The sequence below is a fragment of the Anolis carolinensis genome, chromosome 5, assembly GCF_035594765.1.
Source record: "Anolis carolinensis isolate JA03-04 chromosome 5, rAnoCar3.1.pri, whole genome shotgun sequence".
In the NCBI taxonomy this organism is placed as follows: Eukaryota; Metazoa; Chordata; class Lepidosauria; order Squamata; family Dactyloidae; genus Anolis; species Anolis carolinensis.
In genome coordinates this window covers 17,847,284-17,864,132 of record NC_085845.1, presented here as the reverse complement: position 1 = coordinate 17,864,132, position 16,849 = coordinate 17,847,284, and the positions used below count along the sequence as shown (strand labels likewise).

Here is a 16,849-nt window from a genome sequence, read left to right as displayed (position 1 = left end):
TGGATGGATCTACACTGCCATATAACGCAATACAGAATCCAGATTAACTGTACTGAATTGTATTATATGAGTCGCAATGCCTTACAATCCAGTTCAATGCAGTTAATCTGGATTCTGAAACTGCATTATATGGTAATGTTGATGGGGTCTCTATTAGTTTTAGAAACGCACACATTCAGAAAGGCCATCTCTTTTTTAGGCAGGCAACATATGGAGAAGTAGAGGTTGCATTCACATTGTAGAGTTAATGAAGTTTTGACACTACTTGAATAGTCATGGCTCAATGGTATGGAATTATGAGAATGTAGTTTTACCAAGTCATTGGTCTTCTCTGCCAAAGACTGCTGGTGCCTCACCAAACTACAATTTCCAGGATTCCATAGCATTGAGACAGGGCATTTAACGTGGTGTCAAACTGCATTCATTCCACAGTGTAGATACACCCAAAATATATGTCTGAGGGTGTCTTCAGTTGTCCTGACAACTTATGAATTTTGAATTTTCTTAGGCAAGGAATACTCAGTGGTGGTTTGGCCAGTTCCTTCCTCTGAAATAGAGCCTACAGAACAGGTGAAAGCATTTACAACATACAATTAAATACAGTTGTACATTATTTTAATAACTATAAAAAGTATTAAGACATCTCAAAACTATTGTAATGATGTATGTGTGTGGTTGTAATTCTGTGGTTTTTATCATTTCAGATTTATGTATTACTTTGCTATATTTTGTTGGCCGCCCTGGGGAGATGGTAGCGGCGGGGTAAAAATTATATATATATATATATATATATATATATATATATATATATATATACACACACACACACACACACACACACACACACACACACACACACACATACACACACATACACACACACACACACACAATATTTTGAACCCTGACAAGACCAAGCACAATGTCACTCTCATTATAAAACTGGTGCAAAACAAATGTTAGTTTACCCGATCCCATGCATTAGAAAACTGAACTGACCACCTAAAGGTCAGCATGGCTCCTGATGTGCATGTTTTCCCCATCAATATATATATATATGCACTTGATGTCATTAAAGGAAGAATAAAATAAATCTGCTCTATTCCATTTTGAAGGACTATAGACATGTAATTTCTAAAAAAAAAAAAACCCTTAAGTGGACAGTGCATATTATTATGCCCACATAGAAATAGGAAACAGCAGGTGCTAGATTTGAATTTAGAACTGTTCGTAATCCCAAGAAAATATAAAAGGCAAATGAGAAAAAAAGAAAGCTTTGGCATAGGTCGTTCAACTCTTAACAAAACTTGCCACCAGCCAATGCATATTTTCCTGCATCAAGCCAGTGTGCAGTTCCTAAAGGCAAACACTGATTAAATGATAATGAATTTTTAAAAAGCAGCACCCATCATCCCCCCAACTCCGCTAATACACAACCTGCTGTGTCATCCTGCTGAAATTGTCACTCTCCTCATTGTCACTTGCTTAAACACTTTCTCTATTTGCTGCCTTTGCTATCTTGTCATCTGATGACTTTGAAGAGCAATTGGGGCAGATCTACACCGTAGAATTAATGCAGTTTGACAGAACATTACCAAGTCTCAATGCTATGGAATTCCAGGATTTTTAGTTGGGTCTGGCACCAGCACTCTTTGGCAGAGAAGGCTACAGACCTTGTCAAACTACAACTCCCAGAACCTCATAGCATGGAGATATGGCAGCTAAAGTGGTATCGAACTGCATCAGTTCTACAGTGTAGATGCACCCCAAGTCTATCAGAATAGGATTACCCCTTGGGGGGACCCTTCAGTACAATTTTTAAAACTTGTTTTGGAGCACCATCTGGTTCAAATAAAAAGGGCTGGACATTCTCTGCAAGGCAGAAAACAACAGAAGAGTATTTTGCAAGTTGTTTTAATACGATCTATATATTAAAGAAATAGACTCTCACCTTCGTCCAGACCTGGCAAATCCCCATCGGGAGACAAGATGAATTAGGGGGAAAGCAAGCTCCTTTTGCCAAGGTTTTGCTTACTTGCTTTCCCCCTTTAACCTGTTGCTGCTGCAGCTCCTGCTGCAATCCCTTTGCACTGGGGAAAGAATAGGGACAGGATTAGGCTGGGACAGGATTGGCTGATCGACAGGCACTGGCCCCGCCTCCTCGGCCATCGACCCGCCCCCTGAAGCAGATTATTCCTCCTCCCCTCCCCCCCTCCCCTTCTGTATAGAAGCCAGGAAAACAAGTTGTTCCCTATGTTGAGACCCAATGCTTCTACACTGTAAAGCAGGGGTCCCCAAACTAAGGCCCGGGGGCCGGATGCGGCCCTCCAAGGTCATTTACCTGGCCCCCCTCCCTCAGTTTTATAATATAATATTTTTATATCATTTTAAATAATATAATATATTGTATTTACATATAATATTGATAATAATACTATAATGTTATACAATATAATACTAATAATAATACCATATAATAATAATAATTACATATAATATTACAGTATAGTGGTATAGTTCAATATAGTAATATATAATGCTAATATTGTGGTATGCTAATAATACAGTGTATGTACATACAGCTGCTCTGAGTCCCCTTCGGGGTGAGAAGGGCGGGATATAAATGTAGTAAATAAATGTAGTAAATGAATAAATAAATAATTTTAGACTTAGGCTCACAAAAAGTCTGAAATGACTTGAAGGCACACAACAACAACAATAATCCTAATTAACTTGACTATCTCATTGGCTAGAAACAGGCCCACACTTCCCATTGAAATCCTGATAGGTTTATGTTGGTTACAGTTGTTTTCATTTTTAAATATTATATTGTTCTTTCATTGTTGTTGCTGTTTTGCTATACAAATAAGACATGTGCAGTGTGCATAGGAATTTGTTCGGTTTTTTTTTCAATTGATAATTCGGCCCCTCAACAGTCTGAAGGATTGTGGACTGGCCCTCTGCTTTAAAAGTTTGAGGACCCCTGCTGTAAAGTAATGCAGTCTGACACCACTTTAACTGCCCTGGCTCAATGCTATGGGATCCTGGAAGTTGTAGTTTGATGAGACATCACCACTTTTTTTCTGCAGGGAAAGCTAAAGACCTTGCCAAGCTACAAGTCCCATGATTCCATAGCATTGAGCCCTGACAGTTATACTGGTGTCAAACTGTATTCCTTCTACAGTGTAGATCAGGCATGGGCAAACTTTGGCACTCCCATGTGTTTTGGACATCAACTCCCAAATTGTGGGAGTTGGAGTCCAAAACACCTGGAGGGCCGAAGCTTACCCATGCCTGGTGTAGATCCACTATTGGAAATGTTCAGTTCGTAAATAAATGCATTAAGTGAGATTTTTCTCAGCCCTGGAAACCTACTAGGCGAGTCACTGTCAGCCTAAAGGGAAGGCAATGGCAAAACTTTTCTGAACAAATCTAGCAAAAAACACACACATGATTGGTTGGTGTAGTGCAGGCATGGGCAAGCTTGGGATCTCCAGGTGTTTTGGACTTCAACTCCCGCAATTCCTAACAGCCGGTAGGCTGTTAGGAATTGTGGGAGTTGAAGTCCAAAACACCTGGAGGGCCGAAGTTTGCCCATGCCTGGTGTAGTGACTTGAGTGCTGGACAGCAGAGACCAGGGTTCGAATTCAAAAATGCCAAGGGAGCAAAAGTTTCCCTAGAATATTTAATTTTTAATATGCAAAAATTAATATACGTTCTTACCATGTGCATTGATTAGCTATATGCAGGGCATCTTCCAGGAATGTAGTATTGTTATAAGAGGGAGGGAGAAAACAATATTTTATCCTCATAATTTCTAAAATTGATATGAAAACACACTGAAAACCAGAGTGTCATGTATAGCAGATCTCTACACCATCACAACATACTGAATTTGGACTCTTTCAGCATGCCATATGAGAATATATTAATCTGGAGCCCTGGAGTGAGCGCCCGCTGTTAGCTCCAGCTTCTGCCAACCTAGCAGTTCGAAAACATGCCAATGTGAGTAGATCAATAGGTACCACTCTGGTGGGAAGGTAAGGGCGCTCCATGCAGTCATGCCAGCCACATGACCTTGGAGGTGTCTACGGACAACGCCGGCTCTTTGGCTTAGTAATGGAGATGAGCACCAACCCCCAGTCAGACATGACTGGACTTAATGACAGGGGAAACCTTTACCTTTACTTAGCCGTGTGAAATGTTTTTTATTACATTATTATTACACTATGTAACCATTTAAAAAATATATATGTTCTTGTTTTGAAAGTGTTATTTCCTGTTTAATTGTGTGGTACTTAGTTTGAATGTAGTTGTTATACTCCAGAAATGTTGTTTTTGTGGCTGCCACAAACTACCGGTAGGTTGAATTGGTGAGATATTCACTGAAAAACTATAGTAAAATGTCTCTCAGGATGTCCTGCAAAAACAAAGTTTTTGCAGTTTAATAAACGTATTCTATGTTTTTATGATAGAATCAAATAGGAAATGGCATTTATAACCGAGGAACTAAAATTGTGTTACGTTGTTGTTGTTGTCATTGTTATATCTCACTTTTCCCTCCTAAAGGAGACTCAAAGTCGGGTCACAAGTAATAACTGGATGGGCTTCAGGTAGGAGTAGTCCTAAAATAAAAGTTTTCAAAGTTTTATAACTAGCATCCTTCACTGCTGGATGCTAAGACTTGTCATAGACCTGTCAGTAGCATACTGTAAATCATCATCTTCTCCTGAGGAAAAAAAATTATAATATCACAAAGAACTACCATCTTACTTCATAGGAAATCTGCTACAAAACAGGAGCTTTTTTGTTGAATTCCAGGTTCAGAGAAGCAGATGGCGAAAACAGAAGAACAGCCTGCCTCAGGGGAGTGTGCTTGCTCCATCAATGTTTAATATTTACACAAATGACCATCCACTGCCAGAAGCATAATTTCATTTATGCTGACGATTGTGCCATCACCGCTCATGCAGGGAGCTTTGAATGGTTGAACAGAAGCTCTCTGAACCTTTAGGTGCTCTTACAGCCTATTAAAGGGAAACCCAGCTGATTCCTAATCCACCTAAAACTTGGAAGTGTGCTTTTCATCTTAAGAACAGACAGGCATCTTGAGCTCTGAGGATTACCTAGGAAGAATCCCATTGGAGCATTACAGCACATCAAAAATACTTGGGAGTTACCCTGGACCCTGCTCTGACTTACAAGAAGTACTGCTTGACTATCAAGCAGAAAGTGGATGCTAGAAATATCATCATACAAAAGTTGACTGGGGATCACAACCAGATACAATGAAGATATCTGCCCTTGTGCTTTGCTACTCTGCTGCTGAATATGCATGTCCAGGGTGGAATACATCTCACATGTTAAAACAATGGATGTGGCTCTTAATGAGACATGCTGCATTATCACAGGATGTCTACGCCCTACACCGCTGGTGAAATTATACTGTTTAGTCCGTATTGTACCACCTGACATATGTTGGGAAGTAGCAGCCAATAATGAAAGGACTAAGGCAGTGACATCTCCAGCCCATCCCGTTTGGATATCAGCCAGCATGCCAATGCCTTAAATCAAGAAAAAGCTTTCTAAGATCCACAGGGATACTCGCAGGAACACCTCAGCAAGCAAGAGTCCAAAAGTGGCAGGCTAAAACCCGGAACCTTAATCAGTGACTGAGATCAGATGAAAAACTCCCTCCTGGGCATACAGAAGACTGGGCGACCTGGAAGGCACTGAATAGACTGCGCTCTAGCACCACGAGATTTATTTATTTATTTATTTACAGCACTTATATTCCGCCCTTCTCGCCCCGAAGGGGACTCAGGGCAGATCACATTGCACACATAAAGGCAAACATTCAATGCCATAACATAGAACAGAGACAGAGACAAGACGCAGGCATGGGCTGGCCTCGAACTCATGATCTCTTGGTCAGAGTGATTTGTTGCAGCTGGCTTGCTATGCAGCCTGCGCCACAGCCCCATTAAGAAATGGGGTTACAAAGAAGAAAAAAGAGAAAAGCAAACCACAGCCCACTTATTACAATGCAGCCTGAGCCATGCCACATGCACAATGGAGGACTTTCTCGCAGCAACACCAGAGGCACTCCAAGTGGCCAGTTTCTGGTCAAAGGAAGTCTAGGACAATGTCAAGTTTTCTAACTTTGTTTATGTTTTTTAAAATACATTATAACCGTACCCACAATTTGTTTCTGACACAATAAATAAATAAATAAGCTGATGGCATTTTATCAATTGGAGATAAAGATCAGTTGGAGATACAGATGCTATGATTCTATGATTTAAAATACCAGATTTTTTTAAATCAATAAAATCATCATTTATTATATCGAAGGAATTCAATATCATTGGTTCCATACAAGGGTTGATTTTTGTATGCTCTTTTACCTTGTGGAAGCTTCCAGGTCTAACAACATAGAAGAATGATGTGGGGAAGATGTGAGAGGGGACCATCTGTTGGTCAGGGCCGAGCTTTTACAACCGTATCACTCTACTAACCTTGATAGAGAAAAAAACAGCTTTAATCTGTTTTCCACCTAAAGGTGCTGAGCGCAGGCAAGAGAGATTAGGTTTCATGTCTCCTTCTGCACAAACTCCCACTTTTTGTTAACACAACTAAAAACAAAAAAACAAAACCAAGCTTTTCTTTATCAGCACCACTCCGGAAATGTTGCAGATTTCACAGGAGAGCCAGGGAGAGGGAAAGATAAGAAGAACAAAATAATCACAGCAGGAAATGAGATTATAAGAATGTGGTGTCTTAGGCAAGAGGGTGTAAAGTAGAAAACAAGTAGCCTCAAATACAAAGCCTTCTGGGGATGATGGGAATAGTAATACAACATACTTGGAGAGCTTTAGGATGGGGAATATAGTTCTTAAGTTAACCATAAAAGGTGCAGAAGCTGTGGACTTTGTATTGAACACTTTCAATATCACGTCGCTCTTCATTCACACAATTGAGCTGATTTGCCATTCTAAGTCCTGTGATCATACTTCTGCACTTTTTGCAATATTGCCTTCCAGCACTTCTGCTGTTCCTTAATTATTCATCATCATCATCATCATCATCATCATCATCATCATCATCATCATCATCATCACAATTGTCCAATTTTATTTTAAAAGCAAAAGAGGCAAAGATTGGTATGAAATAAAAGGAAATCAGGGACCCTGGGAATAGCATGGGAGAAGAATTTATTTTTGGTTACATTTTTAACTATATTTTGCTAACGTGAAGCGAGGCTTTGAGCTGGTCTTCCGCAGCCTTGGAAATACAGAGTCAGGTGATAAATAAAAATAGACAAAAAGATAGACGGATAGAGATAGACAGGTAAAGAGATGAAGAGTTTTATATAGAAAGTTAGATGTATTTTAATGATATTGATAGATGATAGATATTAATAGATACAGTAAAGTCTCACTTATCCAAGCCTCGCTTATCCAAGCCTCTGGATTATCCAAGCCATTTTTGTAGTCAATGTTTTCAATATATCATGATATTTTGATGCTAAATTTGTAAATACAGTAATTACAACATAACATTACTGCGTATTGAACTACGTTTTCTGTCAAATTTGTTGTATAACATGATGTTTTGGTTCTTAATTTGTAAAATCATAACCTAAGTGGATGTTTAATAGGCTTTTCCTTAATCCCTCCTTATTATCCAAGATATTCGCTTATCCAAGCTTCTGCCTGCCCATTTAACTTGGATAAGTGAGACTCTACTGTATTTTATAAATATTTGAAATACTTGATAAATTGACCAAATATTCAGTTGCTCCTATATCGAATATATGCAGTCCAAGGTAAGAAACAGTAGTAAGGAGTTGTTGTGAGTTTCAGAAGCATTCTCTCCTGATGTTTCGCCCACAGCTATGGCAGGCACCCTCAGAGGTTGAGGGGTCTGTTGGAAACCAAGTAAGTGAGGTTTATATATCTGTGGAATGTCCACAGATTGAAAATGAAACAAAATCTGGCTACCAGTATTAAAAACTCTAAAATCAGAACAATATATAAAGAGCAAGACTCATAAAGCTGGGGAATTCCAGACAAGAATCAATCAAGGCCAGATAACACCTTTCAACAAAAGATTCCCCCTTCCAACAAAAGATCCCCCCAGGCGGCTACTAACCAGCCTTGAAACTGTGGGCCATTAAAATGCTAATCAAGGTGGCTAATTGCAATATTCACACCTACCTCAAGCAGACAAGAGTTCTTTCCCCCACCCTGGACATTCCACAGATATATAAACTTCACTTACTTAGTTTCCAACAGACCCCTCAATCTCTGAGGATGCCTGCTACAGATGTGGGCGAAACATCAGGAGAGAATGCTTCTGAAACATGGCCATACAGCCCGAAATACACAACAATCCAGTGATTCCGGCCACGAAAGCCTTCGACTACACCAGGGGTCCCCAAACTAAGGCCCAGGGGCCGGATGCGGCCCTTCGAAACAATTTATCTGGCCCCCACAGCACAAGGGCAGAAGGGGGTTGGGCTAAATGACCCAAGGGGTCTCTTCTTCTCTTAAAACCATTATTATTATTATTATTATTATTATTATTATTATTATTATTATTATTATTTTATTGTATGACACAGCAAACAAGATAGACATGCTGGATTTCATATCACAAAATCACAAGTCGAACACTTCCCAAGTGTCTAGGACTGTGTGATGTATTTTTGGATGATGCGTGCAGATCCCAGTAGGGTGGCCTTTTGAAGTTGGCAGATCGTAATTTATTATTATTATTATTATTATTATTATTATTATTATTATTATCATCATCATCATCATCATCATTGAGGCTGGGTGGCCATCTGTCAGGGGTGCTTTGCTTGTGCTTTTGGTGCACAGAGGCAGAAGGAGATTGGACTAAATGGCCCAAAGGGTCTCTTCCAACCCTCTATTATTATTATTATTATTATTATTATTATTATTATTATTATTAACATTGAGGCTGGGTAGCCATCTGTCAGGGGTGCTTTGCTTGTGCCTTCGGTGCACAGAGGCAGAAGAGGTTTGGACTCAATGGCCCAAGGGGTCTCTTCCAATCCTCTTTTATTATTATTATTATTAACATTGAGACTGGGAGGCCATCTGTCAAGGGTGCTTTGCTTGTTCTTTTTGTGCACAAAGGCAGAAGTGGGTTGGATTCAATGGCCCAAGGGTCTATTATTATTTTTATTATTATTATTATTATTATTATTATTATTATTATTATTAACAACATTGAGACTGGGGGGCCGTCTGTCAGAGGTGCTTTGCTTGTGCTTACGGTGCACAAAGGCAGAAGGGGAATGTACTCAATGGTCCAAGGGGTCTCTTCCAACCCTCTTTTTTAATTATTATTATTATTATTATTATTATTATTATTATTATTATTATTATTATTGCTCGGTGGCCATCTATAGTCCGGCCCTCCAACGGTCCAAAGGATTGTGAACTGGCCCCCTGTTTAAAAAGTTTGGGGACCCCTGGACTACACAGTAGTAAAGAGACCAGGATTTGAAGGATCTGAACCTCTGCTCAGCTGTGGAAGCCCACTGGGTGATCTTGGTCATATCATACGCTTTCAGCCACAGAAAAAAACAAAACAAAGACAAATCTCCTCCAAACAAATCGTGCCAGGAAAACATCATAACAAGTTCACTTTAGGGTTTGCATAAGTTGAAAACAATGTGAATGCATATGCAGCAACAACAATGAGGAAGGTCCATAGGAAATCTGTTACTGAGGGAAAGTAGAAAGCCAAAGTCTTCCATAAAATAGAGGCCAGACACATTTTGATAAATGGCCCTCCTCTGCGGCCAATAAAAAGTTCTTGCTTTATTCCAGGTTTTCTTCCAGACTGAGTCTAACACATCCGTATAAAATCCTTATAGTGTAAAAAACATGTCTCTTCTTTACTGCTCACAAAAATGTCCCATCCTTAATGGCCAAACTTGGTTCCATGCATCATCTTTTTAAAGTTTAATTCCCCAAAGTTATATTGGTAGCTTTAAATAGTCCCATCTTTAACACAAGCACTTGTGGAAAGGTTACCTCCAAGGCATGAGGAACATTTTTTTATATTAGGCTGAAGTAAATCTAAGCAAGTAAGAAATTTTACCTACAGCACATCCTGAAGTTGATAAGGAAATGATTGTTGGCAGTGGATGATTGGCCTGATAGTGTTCCCTTCATTTTGTTGTTGCATACCTTCAAGGTGTTTGTGAATAGGGTGTAAAGTGACCATATCATAGGGTTATATTGGCAAGATCTGTTCAGAAAAGCTTAGCCATCCTCTGAGGCTGAGAGAGTGTGACTTGCCCCAAATCACCCAATAGCTTTCCATGGCTGAGTGTAAATTTCAACCCTAGTTTCATGGATACACTACTCCATTCTTATGTACTTTTTAATGCAGAAATAACAGTAGTGCCATTCACAGTAATTCTCTAGTATACAGGATGTCCACAGAAATACGTACATTATTTAACAGCAAATACTAGTCATGATAATTGTTTGAAGACTAAGCAAATATTTTTACACTGAAAAATAATTGTTGTAATAAGGATTTCACTGAACTTACAAATTTCATCCTAAATTACAATTTTATGTAAGGTGTTCAAATTGCCATCCCTGCTCTACATTGTCAAACCACAACATTACAAACCCTGTTCAAAGTTTCTCTTATAATTTTGTGACACTTCTCTACTATTGTAATCTTGAATTCTGTAAAGAGTTATACATCTGGGAGGAGAATTATGATTTTTTGTAGAATTTTAAACTTTTGAAGGTATACACATTTTTAGGACACCCTATAAATGAGTTATCATAATGCTGAAAAATTATATTTCAGGTTTAGTGGTATTTGGTATACACACACAGATCAATAATTTTGGAAAGACATCAGAAAATAACATGTTCCATACTAATATTATCACCTTTAATATAGAAATAACACATGTAACATTCACAGTAACTATGCAGTACATATGGTATGTATGTATGTGTGTATGTACACATAGAATCATAGAGTTGGAGGAGACCTTGTGGGCCATCTAGTCCAACCCCCTGCCAAGAAGCAGGAAAATCACATTCAAAGCACCCCCGACAGATGGCCATCCAGTTTCTGTTTAAAAGCCCCCAAAGAAGGAACCTCCACCACACTTCGGGGCAGAGAGTTCCACTGCTGAACAGCTCTCACAGTGAGGAAGTTCTTCCTGATGTTCAGGTGGAATCTCCTTTCCTGTAGTTTGAAGCCATTGTTCCACATCCTAGTCTCCAAGGCACCAGAAAACAAGCCTGCTCCCTCCTCCCTATGACTTCCCTCCACATATTTATACATGGCCATCATGTCTTCTCTCAGCCTTCTCTTCTGCAGGCTAAACATGCTCAATTCTTAAGTCACTCCTCATACTAAGATGAAGAAGAAGAAGAAGATATCTCCAGAACTTCTGATCTGTTAATGTACATTCAGACTCTTGAAAGGACAATAATTGTTGGTTGTCTCACTAGCAATCTTCTCTTCTCAAGAAAGGAGATATTTTTTCCATCTCCTAGGAAACTGATTTTGTGTGACAGGAAAGGGCACTAGAATGTTTAATTTTCATTATTGTATTTTTTTCCCAAGGACAGGGAAAAATATTCAAAGCTTCTATAATTAAATCAGTCACCGCCTCCTTCAAGAGGGAGTTATTGACAGACTCACAGTACCCTAAAAGTTTTCAGAAATCTATATATATCTATATCTATATATATAATAAAAGTGAAATCGGAGTATGTATCAGCGTTTTGATTGGCCTGGCGGAATATGTGCTCGCGTTTTGATTGGCCGCCACTATCCCAGGCCACTGAGACCAACAGGAATGACGGATCTGCACCAAACTTGGCACACTTCATCCCCACGATGCACTTTATGACCTGCTGCCATTTGGGGGAGGATGGACCACAGATGATGGGATTTGCAGTACTTTCAAACACTTTAACTCCCACAGACTACTGCAATGCCCACCAATGATAGAAATGGACCAAACTTGGCACACAGAACTCCTGTCAACCCCTTTATATCCTGATGTATATTGGGGCAGGATGGACCAAGGATGATGGAATTTGCAGTACCTTCCCTCACTTCTTGAGACCACAGCAACTGCCACAAATCACACAACTGAACCAAACCAGGCACACATATCCCAAATGACACACTTCACATGCTGCAGCAGTTTGACGGAGGGTGGACCAAGGATTATGGGATTTGCAGTACATTCATCCAATTCACCTCCCACAAACCACTGTGATGCCCATGAATGACAAAACTGTATCAAACTTGACACGCAGGTGTAGGGTAGCCCACTTTACATCCTGGTGCAGTTTGGGGGAAGAGGGACCGTGGATGAGGGGACTTACAATATCTTCAGTCACTTCCTGGGACTACTGTGACCCCCACCAATGACTGATCAAGACCAAACTTGGCACATAGAGCCACCATGGCCCACTCTACATCTTGGTGAGATTTGAAAGAGCTTGGACCTTGGATGATGGGACTTGCAGTATATTCATTCACTTCCTGAGACCACTGTCACCCCCATCAATGTCTCATCAAGACCAAACTTCAAACAGAGAACACCCATGACTCACTCTACACCCAGGTGCAGTTTGGAGGACGATGGACCATGGACGATGGGACTTCCAATACCTTCACTCACTTCCTGAGAGCACCGCGACCCACACAAATGACTGATCAAGACCAAACATGGTACATGGAGCCCTCATGACCTATTCTACATACTGGCTCTGTTTGGAGGGGGATGGACACTGGACGATGGGACTTGCATATGGGAGTTGGAGCTCACCCGCACCCACTGAACCCAGCTGACATTGGATATAGGCTACACTTGGAACACAGGCAAACAATGCCTTTCTCAAATGACCCGGGCATCGCCGGGTCTCCAAGCTAGTAGATAATAAAAGAGGAAATAAAAGGAGAGAGCCATCACATGACTCAGGACCATGAACCACTATTAGCACAATACGAGAGCCAACGTTAGGAGATTGCTTTGTAATATTTGATCTAATGAAGAGATTTCTACCCAGCCAATGAACTTTGATGAGCTCCACATCACTATGATGTTATGGGATAGGAATCCCACCATATATACCACCCTGAGTTTCTTGGAGAATGCCAAATAAAAATGTAATAAATAAATACACCTTGAAGATCCATAATCATCAATGGCAACAGTATCTTCACCAAAGCAAACTGCAGCTATTGCACATATTGTTTGTTATTGTGATTGCTTAATTATTTGGCGATTAATCTTTTGCCAACAAGACACTCTTCATTAAGTAGACTGGTGCATGGGTGCAGACATGAAGTCTGTTAGTAAGGCTCTTCTCAAAGTCTTATCAGCTTGAGTGGAGTCTACTAGAGTCATTAGAACTGTCTTCACGAAACCAGGGTCACTTAAAGTCATTACAAAGTGGTAGAGGAGGACTTTGGTGTCTGATTTATATATTCTCTAGAGGTTTTTAAGCAGAGGCTAGATGGTCATCTGTAGAGGGTTGGACTGGCTAGCCCTTGTGGTCTCTTCCAACACTATAATTCTTTTCTTATCTATATCTATATACTTATACCTCTATCTATCTCTCTACCTCTCTGTCTATCATTAAAGTAAATGCATGTATGTACAGTAGAATCTCAATTATCCGACATAATGGGCAGGCACAATCTCAGATACACGAAACGGTTGGATAATAGGGAGGGATAGGCCTCCACTTGCTCACCTGCCCTCCCTTCCTCACTTGCTCGCTCACCGGCTGGGTCCTGGTTCTGCCGCTGCTGCCACCACCACCTTTGCCACTAAGACGTGGCCTGGTGATGAGCAAGTGAGCGAGGGAGGGAGGGAGGGCAGAAAAGGCAGCAGCAGCAGCAGAAGCAGGAGCCTGGCCACCTCTTCCAGGCTCCTGCTTCTGCTGCTGCTGTCGTCTTTGCAGCCTACCCTCCCTCCCGCTCTCACTCACCAGCCGGGTCTTAGAGAGGAGGGATAGGGGAAAAGAAGACAGGAGAATAAGTGGGAGAGGGAGGAAGGGCAGGCTGCAAAGGTGACAGCGGTGGCAGAAAGAGGAGCCTGGAAGAGGCAGCCCGGCTCCTGCTTCTAATACCGCTGTTGTCTTTGCAGCCTTCCCTCCCTCCCTCCCTCACTCACCGGCCGGGTCTTAGTGAGGAGGAAGGAGAGGGAAAAAGAGGGAAGGTGTGTGAGTGAGAATGGGAGGGGGGGCAGGCTGCAAAGGCAACAGTGGTGGCAAAAAGAGGAGCCTGGAAGAGACAGCCGGGTTCCTGCTTCTACCACCACTGTCGCCTTTGCAGCCTGCCTCCCTCCCTCCCTCCCTCCCTCCCACTCACTCACTCACCCTCTTTTTCCCTCTCCCTCCTCCTCACTAAGACCCATCAGATAATCTGGAGTGTCAGATGTGCAGAAGTTGGATAACCGGGACTCTTCTGTATGTGGGCGGTGGTGTAGGTTCGCGGAAGCTTTCCTACTGGCTCCCACTTACAGAGACCACTGCGCTCCACATGAATGACTGGACCAATCTTAGCACACAGATCCCCCCCCCCCCCCCATCGACCCTCTTTATGTTGTGTTTTGTGAGAGGATAGACTATGGATAATGGTATTTGTAATACCTTCATCTGATTCAGCTTCCACAGACCATTGAGACCCTCACAAATGATAAACCTGGGGCAAACCTGGGACACAGATCCACCATGACCCACTTTACATCCTGGTGAAGTTTGGCAGAGGATGGATCATGTGCAATGGGATTTGGAGTACATTCACCTGCTTCCACAGACCATTGCAATCTACATGAATGACAAACCTGCACCAAACGTGGCACACAGACCCCTCATGACCCACTTTATGACCTGGTGAGGTTTGGGGGAGAATGGATCACAGATGATGGGATTTGCAGTTCTTTCAACTGCTTCCACAGACCACTGCAACCCCCACTAATGACAGACCTGCACTAAACTTGGCGCAGTGAAACCCCATGACCCACTTTACATTCTGTTGAGGTTTGGGGGAGGATGGGCCATGGACGATGGGATTTTCAGTACTTTAATGCACCTACAGAGAAACTGTGACCCTCACTGGCAACTGACCTGGACCACATTTGGCACAAAAAACCTCCACTGTATGTCCTGGTGAGGTTAGAGGGAGGATGAAGCACAGACGATGAGATATACCTTCACTCACTTCCAGAGATCACTGCAACTCCCACCAATGATGGACCTGGACCAAACTTGGCACATAGAAGCCCCCATGACCAACTAGAAAGGTTTGTTGGAGGACTGACACATGTGGGTGGGAGTTGTAGTTTACCCTGCATCCAGAGAGCACTCTGAAGCCCACAAATGACAGGTTTGGACCAAACTTGGCACAAAGAACCCTGATGACCAACAGAACATACTGGAGGGTTTTTTTTTGGGGGGGGGGGGCTGACCCAGCTGGGTGTGAGTTGTAGTTCACCCTACATCCAGAGAGCCATCTGAACCCCACCAATAATGGATCTGGACCAAACTTGGCACAGACCTAACATGTCCATCTTCGAATATTGGCAGGGTTTGTGGGTGATTGACCTGTGATTTTTGGGAATTGTAGTTCACTCACATTCTTATGCATTTTGTAATGGGAACATTGATCAAAAACAAAAGCATAGACTGTCTTTTTTCTAATAAATAGCATTACAAGTTACCAAACTGATATTGCCTAATATCCAAAAACAAACAACGGCTTCTTCAAATAATCTGCCAGATACCCAAGCTAGTTCTGTTTGTTGGATGGTTGGTTTGTCTCTCTGTTCATACCACAAAGGCTGTTGTAGGGGAAGTGTCCCTCTGTGATGTCACCGAAATGGCTGTTGCTAGGTGAAGTGACCCTCTGTGATGTGTCATTTGTATGAAGAGGAGGGAAGAAACACCTGGGCAACACTGAGTACATATGCCAGATATATCTAACAACCAATTTAAGAATTTCTAGACACATCCCTTTTTAGCTTCAAGTATAGACTCAGGGCCTTGCGGTCATAGAATCACAGAATAGTAGAGTTGGAAGAGACCACATGGGCCATCCAGTCCAACCCCCTGCTAAGAAGCAGGAAATCGCATTCAAAGCACCCCCGACAGATGGCCATCCAGCCTCTGCTTAAAAGCCTCCAAAGAAGGAGCCTCCACCACGGCCCCGGGGAGAGAGTCACCATAGGTTATTAACAACTTGGAGACACACAATGCAGCAACAACAAATAAATGTGAAGACATGAAAGAAGACAGTTCTATATAGCTGCTTCCCAGTTTTACCTCCTGCTTTTCATTTTCTTTTTTACACAGAGCCTGCTAGGAAGAGTTGCTGAAAGCAGCAATATTTGGGGAAATGTCAACAGGAGAATGCATAATTGAATCATGTGTGCTTGCTCCGCTCAGCAAAGTTCCGCAAATATGTCTTCTCTCAGGAATTTCTGCCTTCCTTTCCAGCTGGGATGAGGCGCCACTTTGGACAGCGGTATTCCTTTTGCTGGAACAACACCGAAAACAAAACAAATCCAGTCCTTGGCATGCTCAAAGACCTGGCTGGCAGAACTGGAACCAACACATATGTTGAACATTGTGTTCCTTTAAGATGACAGTCTCTCCCCAAATACACCCCTCGCAAACCCCATGAAGAAAAGTATTGGGTGGTGGACATAACTGGCTACCTTGCTATCCAAAAAACTGGGCCTCAAGCAGCTAAAAGACATCAATTTATCTATTTCCACAGTTCAAAGGCATACTTTTCCAACTGTCCC

At 41.6% G+C, this 16,849-nt stretch overlaps 2 protein-coding genes across 5 annotated transcripts in view; one reads left to right on the top strand and one right to left on the bottom strand.

Annotated features, from left to right (window-relative positions):
• LOC103278894 (uncharacterized protein C4orf36 homolog) overlaps window positions 1-16,849 on the top strand; it is a 42,567-nt gene that overhangs the window by 19,271 nt on the left and 6,447 nt on the right. The gene's annotated exons all lie outside the window — the stretch shown is intronic.
• aff1 (ALF transcription elongation factor 1) overlaps window positions 1-16,849 on the bottom strand; it is a 172,062-nt gene that overhangs the window by 154,238 nt on the left and 975 nt on the right. For 3 of the 4 annotated variants that reach the window (XM_062981848.1, XM_062981850.1, XM_062981851.1), the window contains exon 2: window positions 1,952-2,090. The exons of the other annotated variant lie outside the window; for it this stretch is intronic. The gene's annotated coding sequence lies outside the window, so the exon portion shown is untranslated. The remainder of the gene's footprint in view (window positions 1-1,951; window positions 2,091-16,849) is intronic. 4 annotated transcript variants of the gene reach the window in all.